Below are 8,283 nucleotides of genomic sequence, written 5' to 3' on the forward strand. Positions count from 1 at the left end.
ACCCTCCCGGATTGCCCTGGAGTCTCCAGGAATTAAACTCCTCCACACATCTGCAAACTGGGGAAAAACATCATTGGGGCAGTAAACAAATTCTGTTTTTTAGTTATAAAAATATTGGGGTTGGAAAAAAGGCTGTTTGACGGGGAGGGAGGACGTATGATTAAACCTCCAGGAATATGTCCAATCAGAGTTGGCAACCCCACCTACCCTTCATTGGCTTCCCCTTGCCCCAACCTTCAAAAGTCCATTAACTTCATCCCTCAGTCACTCACTATTCCCTCTCGCGCTCGTTTTGTTGGGTGAGGGTATCGAGGGATATGGAGCAAAGGCGGGTAAACGGGGTTAAGGTACAGATCAGCCATGAGCTAACTGAATGGCGGAACAGGCTCGACGGACTGAATGGCCTCCTCCTGTTCCTACGAACGTGCTGCCAGAAAATGAGCCGAGGAACGAGAGAGAGAGAGAACAAGCACGCACAAGTAATCAGCAAAAAGACCGCCAAATGAAGGCAGCGACAATGTGAAGAAGAGCAAGCAGCCTCTGCTAACAATAAATGCTGACAGCACCTGACATTCCCAGGCAGTCTCCCAAACACGTACTGACCAGGCCTGACTCTGCTTAGAGTCCAAGATCGGGCGTTTTCAGGCTGGTGTGGCCGTAGGCAGCAGCCCACTGGCTCGCTCTTTGCTTAAAGGCTTGCAGTCCTGTCCCTCATTCTTTTTCCTAGTTTATATTTCTTTTGTTTCCCTTTTCCCCACTTTACTCTTGTTGCTCAGCCTCCCACACACACAAACTACAAGCCCTACTTATGCTTCACATCCCTCCACCATTGACCTGGAGTCTCCACCAATTAAACAAACATTCATCTCCTCCACACTCTCCGCTGTCTTTCTCCCTTACCACCATACTTGGGATGCTTCACACCATCTCCAACCTGTTCTCCGCTCCGGCTCCAAACTCTTTTGCCTCTTCCTGTGCTCTTTTCTCCTTCTGTTTCTTTCTCCTTCCGTTCTCTGGCGGTGTTCTCTGCCTGCTCTGCTCCACTCCGTCTTCCTGCTCCTTCTCCATCCTCCTCGTCCTTCAAGGGGCTTCCTTCTGCACGCTCGCAGCGGTTGGGGACTTTGTGACACCCACCACAGCACTCTGCTCTACAGCTCCGAGCGATGGTAGCATAGTGGTTATGTTACTGGACTAAAATCCAGAGTCATGAGTTCAAATCCCGCCACGGCAGCTGGCGAATTTAAATTAAATTAACTAATTAAATTCAATTAATTAAATAAAAATCTGGAATTAAAACACTAGTATCAGTAATGGTGGCCATGAAATTACCGGATTGTCGTAAAAACCCATCTGGTTCACTAATGTCCTTTAGGGAAGGAAGCCTGCCGTCCTTACCCGGTCTGGCCTATATGTGACTCCAGACCCACAGCAATGTGGTTGATTCTTAATTGCCCTCTGAAATGGCCCAGCAAGCCACTCAGTTGTAAAATCTCGCTACGAAAAGTCATAATAAGAATAAAACCGGACGGACCACCCGGCATCGGACCACTAGGCACCGGACACGACAACGGCAAAACACCAAGCCCAGTCGACCCTGCAAGGTCCTCCTTACTAACATCTGGGGACTTGTGCCAAAATTGGGAGAGCTGTCCCACAGACTAGTCAAGCAACAGCCTGACATAACCATACTCACAGAATCATATCTTTCAGCCAACGTCCCAGACTCTTCCATCACCATCCCTGGGTATGTCCTGTCCCACCGGCAGGACAGACCCACCAGAGGTGGCGGTACAGTGATATACAGTCAGGAGGGAGTGGCCCTGGGAGTCCTCAACATTGACTCTGGACCCCATGAAATCTCATGGCATCAGGTCAAACATGGGCAAGGAAACCTCCTGCTGATTACCACCTACCGTCCTCCCTCAGCTGATGAATCAGTCCTCCTCCATGTTGAACACCACTTGGAGGAAGCACTGAGGGTAGCAAGGGCACAAAATGTACTCTGGGTGGGGGACTTCAATGTCCATCACCAAGAGTGGCTCGGTAGCACCACGACTGACCGAGCTGGCCGAGTCCTGAAGGACATAGCTGCTAGACTGGGCCTGCGGCAGGTGCTGAGCGAACCAACACGAGGGAAAAACTTACTTGACCTCGTCCTCACCAATCTACCTGTCGCAAATGCATCTGTCCATGACAGTATTGGTAGGAGTGACCACCGCACAGTCCTCGTGGAGATGAAATCCCGTCTTCGCACTGAGGACACCATCCAACGTGTTGTGTGGCACTACCACCGTGCTAAATGGGATAGATTCAGAACAGATCTAGCAGCTCAAAACTGGGCATCCATGAGGCGCTGTGGGCCATCAGCAGCAGCAGAATTGTATTCCAGCACAATCTGTAACCTCATGGCCCGGCATATTCCTCACTCTACCATTACCAACAAGCCAGGGGATCAACCCTGGTTCAATGAGGAGTGTAGAAGAGCATGCCAGGAGCAGCACCAGGCGTACCTAAAAATGAGGTGCCAACCTGGTGAAGCGACAACTCAGGACTACATGCATGCTAAACAGCGGAAGCAACATGCTATAGACAGAGCTAAGCGATTCCACAACCAACGGATCAGATCAAAGCTCTGCAGTCCTGCCACATCCAGTCATGAATGGTGGTGGACAATTAAACAACTAACGGGAGGAGGAGGCTCTGCAAACATCCCCATTCTCAACGATGGCAGAGTCCAGCACGTGAGTGCAAAAGACAAGGCTGAAGCGTTTGCAACCATCTTCAGCCAGAAGTGCCGAGTGGATAATCCATCTCAGCCTCCTCCCGATATCCCCACCATCACGGAAGCCAGTCTTCGGCCAATTCGATTCACTCCACGTGATATCAAGAAACGGCTGAGTGCACTGGATACAGCAAAGGCTATGGGCCCCGACAACATCCCAGCTGTAGTGCTGAAGACTTGTGCTCCAGAACTAGCTGCGCCTCTAGCCAAGCTGTTCCAGTACAGCTACAACACTGGCATCCACCCGACAATGTGGAAAATTGCCCAGGTATGTCCTGTCCACAAAAAGCAGGACAAATCCAATCCGGCCAATTACCGCCCCATCAGTCTACTCTCAATCATCAGCAAAGTGATGGAAGGTGTCGTCGACAGTGCTATCAAGCGGCACTTACTCACCAATAACCTGCTCCCCGATGCTCAGTTTGGGTTCCGCCAGGACCACTCGGCTCCAGACCTCATTACAGCCTTGGTCCAAACATGGACAAAAGAGCTGAATTCCAGAGGTGAGGTGAGAGTGACTGCCCTTGACATCAAGGCAGCATTTGACCGAGTGTGGCACCAAGGAGCCCTAGTAAAATTGAAGTCAATGGGAATCAGGGGGAAAACTCTCCAGTGGCTGGAGTCATACCTAACACAAAGGAAGATGGTAGTGGTTGTTGGAGGCCAATCATCTCAGCCCCAGGGCATTGCTGCAGGAGTTCCTCAGGGCAGTGTCCTAGGCCCAACCATCTTCAGCTGCTTCATCAATGACCTTCCCTCCATCATAAGGTCAGAAATGGGGATGTTCGCTGATGACTGCACAGTGTTCAGTTCCATTCGCAACCCCTCAGATAATGAAGCAGTCCGAGCCTGCATGCAGCAAGACCTGGACAACATCCAGGCTTGGGCTCATAAGTGGCAAGTAACATTCGCGCCAGATAAGTGCCAGGCAATGACCATCTCCAACAAGAGAGTCTAACCACCTCCCCTTGACATTCAACGGCATTACCATCGCCGAATCCCCCACCATCAACATCCTGGGGGTCACCATTGACCAGAAACTTAACTGGACCAGCCATATAAATACTGTGGCTACGAGAGCAGGTCAGAGGCTGGGTATTCTGCAGCGAGTGACTCACCTCCTGACTCCCCAAAGCCTTTCCACCATCTACAAGGCACAAGTCAGGAGTGTGATGGAATACTCTCCACTTGCCTGGATGAGTGCAGCTCCAACAACACTCAAGAAGCTCGACACCATCCAAGATAAAGCAGCCCGCTTGATTGGCACCCCATCCACCACCCTAAACATTCACTCCCTTCACCACCGACGCACTGTGGCTGCAGTGTGTACCATCCACAGGATGCACTGCAGCAACTCGCCAAGGCTTCTTCGACAGCACCTCCCAAACCCGCGACCTCTACCACCTAGAAGGACAAGAGCAGCAGGCACATGGGAACAACACCACCACCTGCACGTTCCCCTCCAAGTCACACACCATCCCGACTTGGAAATATATCGCCGTTCCTTCATCGTCGCTGGGTCAAAATCCTGGAACTCCCTTCCTAACAGCACTGTGGGAGAACCGTCACCACACGGACTGCAGCGGTTCAAGAAAGCGGCTCACCACCACCTTCTCAAGGGCAATTAGGGATGGGCAATAAATGCTGGCCTCGCCAGCGACGCCCACATCGTGTGAACGAATAAATAAAAAAAAACTCAGCTCCGAGTGATGTGTCCCGACTCTCTGCAGTTAAAACAGAACAGGTCTGGACAGTTTTATAAAAGGTGGTCACGTCCAGGACAATGGTAGGAAACCTTAACCTGGTAATTGTACTGCACTTCCTCCATCATCTCAAACTTCATTCTGTAAGGTAGAGGCCTTACCCCCTCTGGGAACCGCACCTTCACATAACGGGTTCCACTACTCCCCTTCCTGGGTAATGTCTGCTACTTCCAGCACCACAGATTTTAATGTCCCACTGCTCCAGATTTTTTAATTAGGACTTCGTCCTTGATATAAAAATTTAAAAATGAGACCACCATCTCCTCAGAGAACAGTAGAGACACCTCCAGGATCTTACCTCCAACCTTAAACTCTCTAAAAGTCTTTCCAGCTTCCTTCCCAGTAGTCCTCATGCATGGCCTGGATAATATCCCAGGCTCTTATCCCCTTATCGTCACTGTGGTCCATCACCACATTCTCCGTCCCAAACCCTTGTGCCTCTTCTCCCTTCCCCCAACAATTTCTTCCCTGGTTAAATTCATCCCGGGAACATCGTCCTCTGAGGGTCCCTACACTCCGACCCCTGCCCCCACCCCAGGGACACTTCGAGCCCACCCCGGCTGCTGTTTATAGAACAAAGACCCGCCAAAAAACAAATCAAAACTCACCACCAACTTTTTCCAACCTGATCTAACTCAAACCGCCCCCAGCTATCAAACACCAAACAGCACCCTCTCTCTCCACCCTCTCTCAGACTAGTGTGACCGTGGGACTCAGCCCACTGGCTTTCTCTTTACTTAAAAGCTTGCAGTCTTGTCTCTCATTTTTTTGCTAACTTACATTTATGTATTGTAGCTGGTGTGTGTGGGAGGCTGAGCAGCAAGAGAGTAAGGGAAACAAACAAAATATAAAGTAGGAAAAAGAATGAGGGACAGGACTGTAAGGCTTTAAGCAAAGAGCAAGCCAGTGGGCTGCTGCCTATGGCCACAGTTTGAAAACACCCGATCTTGTCTGCTCTCGTGAAGCTAAGCAGGGTCAGGCCTGGTTAGTACTTGTTTGGGAGACTACCTGGGAACACCAGGTGCCGTAAGCTTTTGCTGCCGGCAGAGGCTGCTCTCTGCTCTACACTTGCACGCTCCCGTTAATCAATCACCAAGCTTTTTGCTGCCAGCTCCTGCACGGTCTCCTTTCTGTATCTCTCACTTTCCTTGGCTCATTTCCTTGCAGCCATTTATAGGGACATAGGAACAGGAGGAAGCCATTCAGCCCCTCCAGCCTGTTCCGCCATTCAATTAGATCATGGCTGATCTGTACCTTAATTTCATTTACTCGCCTTTGTTCCATATCCCTTTACACCCTTACCCAACGAAAATCTCTCAATCATAGTTTTGAATTTTTCAATTGATCCCCAGCTTTTTTGGGGGGAAAGAGTTCCAGATTTCCACTACCCTTGAGTGAAGAAGTGCTTCCTGATATCACCCCTGAACGGCCTAGCTGTAATTTTAAGATTATGCCCCCTTGTTCTGGACACCCCCCATCAGAGGAAATAGCTTCTCTCTATCTGCCTTATCAAATCCTTTAATCACCCATAAATACCTCACCGGAGAGTGAGCAGGAACATGAGCTGAATTTTTACTTCCCTACTTCAGAAATGCCAAAGCCAATTGTAGCCCCTTATCTCATCTGAGACAAGCTACCTTAGTCCAGATTGGGAATATGAACCTGGGTCTTTCTGACCTAGTAAGGCTTAGCTACACCAGCCAATGCCTTTACTCACTGACCCATCAACAAATCTGCTTCCAAAGTGGCCATCTACAGGTGCAGGCTAGATGCGGCCAGTAGAGACGGTCGCTCCGGTTGTCTGCCTCTCTTCCGCTGCATTCATCACGCCCGGGTGGCCCTGGAGAGGGAGCACGTAGTGTCCGCCAGTACGCTTGTGGCATTCCGCGGCTGGTGGGCACTGCAGGGACTGGAGTGCATCCTTGATTAATATAATAAAATTATTATTTGACTTTGCACTTTGTTTTTTATTTTGATTTGGTTTCTTAAAAATAAAGCACACCCTTAACTCCCCTTCTTATAAAAGAAAAAAGAAAAGAAAATGAATCTGCTTCAAGGCAACATTGGTGAAAGTTGCCATTTATAATGGGCTGCAGCACATTTCGGACACCATATACAGCGAAGGGACAAAATATTTTCCTTGAAGGTTTCATGTTTTAGCTTTGTTCCTGACAAAGGGAAGGAGGGATGAAGATAATGGACTTTTGAAGGTTAAGACGAGGGTGGGTAGGATTGCTATCTGTGGTTGGATGTATTCGTGGAGGTATAATCCGATGACCTCCCACCTCCACTCCCGGCCAAACAGCCTTTTTTCCCATCTCCAAAATTTTTATAACCAATAAACAAAAATGTTCAAAAAGGAATGAAAATTAAACAAACAATTTTGTTCACTGCCCCAATTATGTTTCTCCCAGGTTTGCTGGCAGCAATGCCCAGGAAATTACTCTTTAATAAGTCCTGGAGACTCCAGGCAGCATTTGATCGAGTGTGGCACCAAGGAGCCCTAGTAAAATTGAAGTCAATGGGAATCAGGGGGAAAACTCTCCAGTGGCTGGAGTCATACCTAGCACAAAGGAAGATGGTACTGGTTATTGGAGGCCAATCATCTCAGCCCCAGAACATTGCTGCAGGAGTTCCTCAGGGCAGTGTCCGAGGCCCAACCATCTTCAGCTGTTTCATCAATGACCTTCCCTCCATCATAAGGTCAGAAATGGGGATGTTCGCTGATGACTGCACAGTGTTCAGTTCCATTCGCAACCTCTCAGATAATGAAGCAGTCCGAGCCCGCATGCAGCAAGACCTGGACAACATCCAGGCTTGGGCTGATAAGTGGCAAGTAACATTCGTGCCAGACAATGACCATCTCCAACAAGAGAGAGTCCAACCACCTCCCCTTGACATTCAACGGCATTACCATCGCCGAATCCCCCACCATCAACATCCTGGGGGGTGTCATCATTGACCAGAAACTTAACTGGACCAGCTACATAAATACTGTGGCTACAAGAGCAGGTCAGAGGCTGGGTATTCTGTGGCGAGTGACTCACCTCCTGACTCCCCAAAGCCTTTCCACCATCTACAAGGCACAAGTCAGGAGTGTGATGGAATACTCTCCACTTGCCTGGATGAGTGCAGCTCCAACAACACTCAAGAAGCTCAACACCATCCAGGAAAAAGCAGCCCGCTTGATTGGCACCCCATCCACCACCCTAAACATTCACTCCCTTCACCACCGGCGCACAGTGGCTGCAGTGTGCACCATCCACAGGATGCACTGCAGCAACTCGCCAAGGCTTCTTCAACAGCACCTCCCAAACCCGCGACCTCTACCACCTAGAAGGACAAGAGCAGCAGGCGCATGGGAACAACACCACCTGCACGTTCCCCTCCAAGTCACACACCATCCCGACTTGGAAATATATCGCCGTTCCTTCATTGTCGCTGGGTCAAAATCCTGGAACTCCCTTCCTAACAGCACTGTGGGAGAACCGTCACCACACGGACTGCAGCGGTTCAGGAAGGCGGCTCACCACCACCTTCTCGAGGGCAATTAGGGATGGGCAATAAATGCCGGCCTCGCCAGCGACGCCCACATCCCATGAACGAATAAAAAAAGTCCCGGGACGGTCAGCTCCACCGTGGAGCCAAACTCCAGATGACCGAAAGTTGCCGTGTACGTGCGCGCTCCTGGCGACCTGCGTGTCGCCGGCAGCGCGCACGCCAAGCGCGGGACGGTCC

This window comes from Heptranchias perlo, chromosome 34 (assembly GCF_035084215.1).
Source record: "Heptranchias perlo isolate sHepPer1 chromosome 34, sHepPer1.hap1, whole genome shotgun sequence".
NCBI lineage: Eukaryota > Metazoa > Chordata > Chondrichthyes > Hexanchiformes > Hexanchidae > Heptranchias > Heptranchias perlo.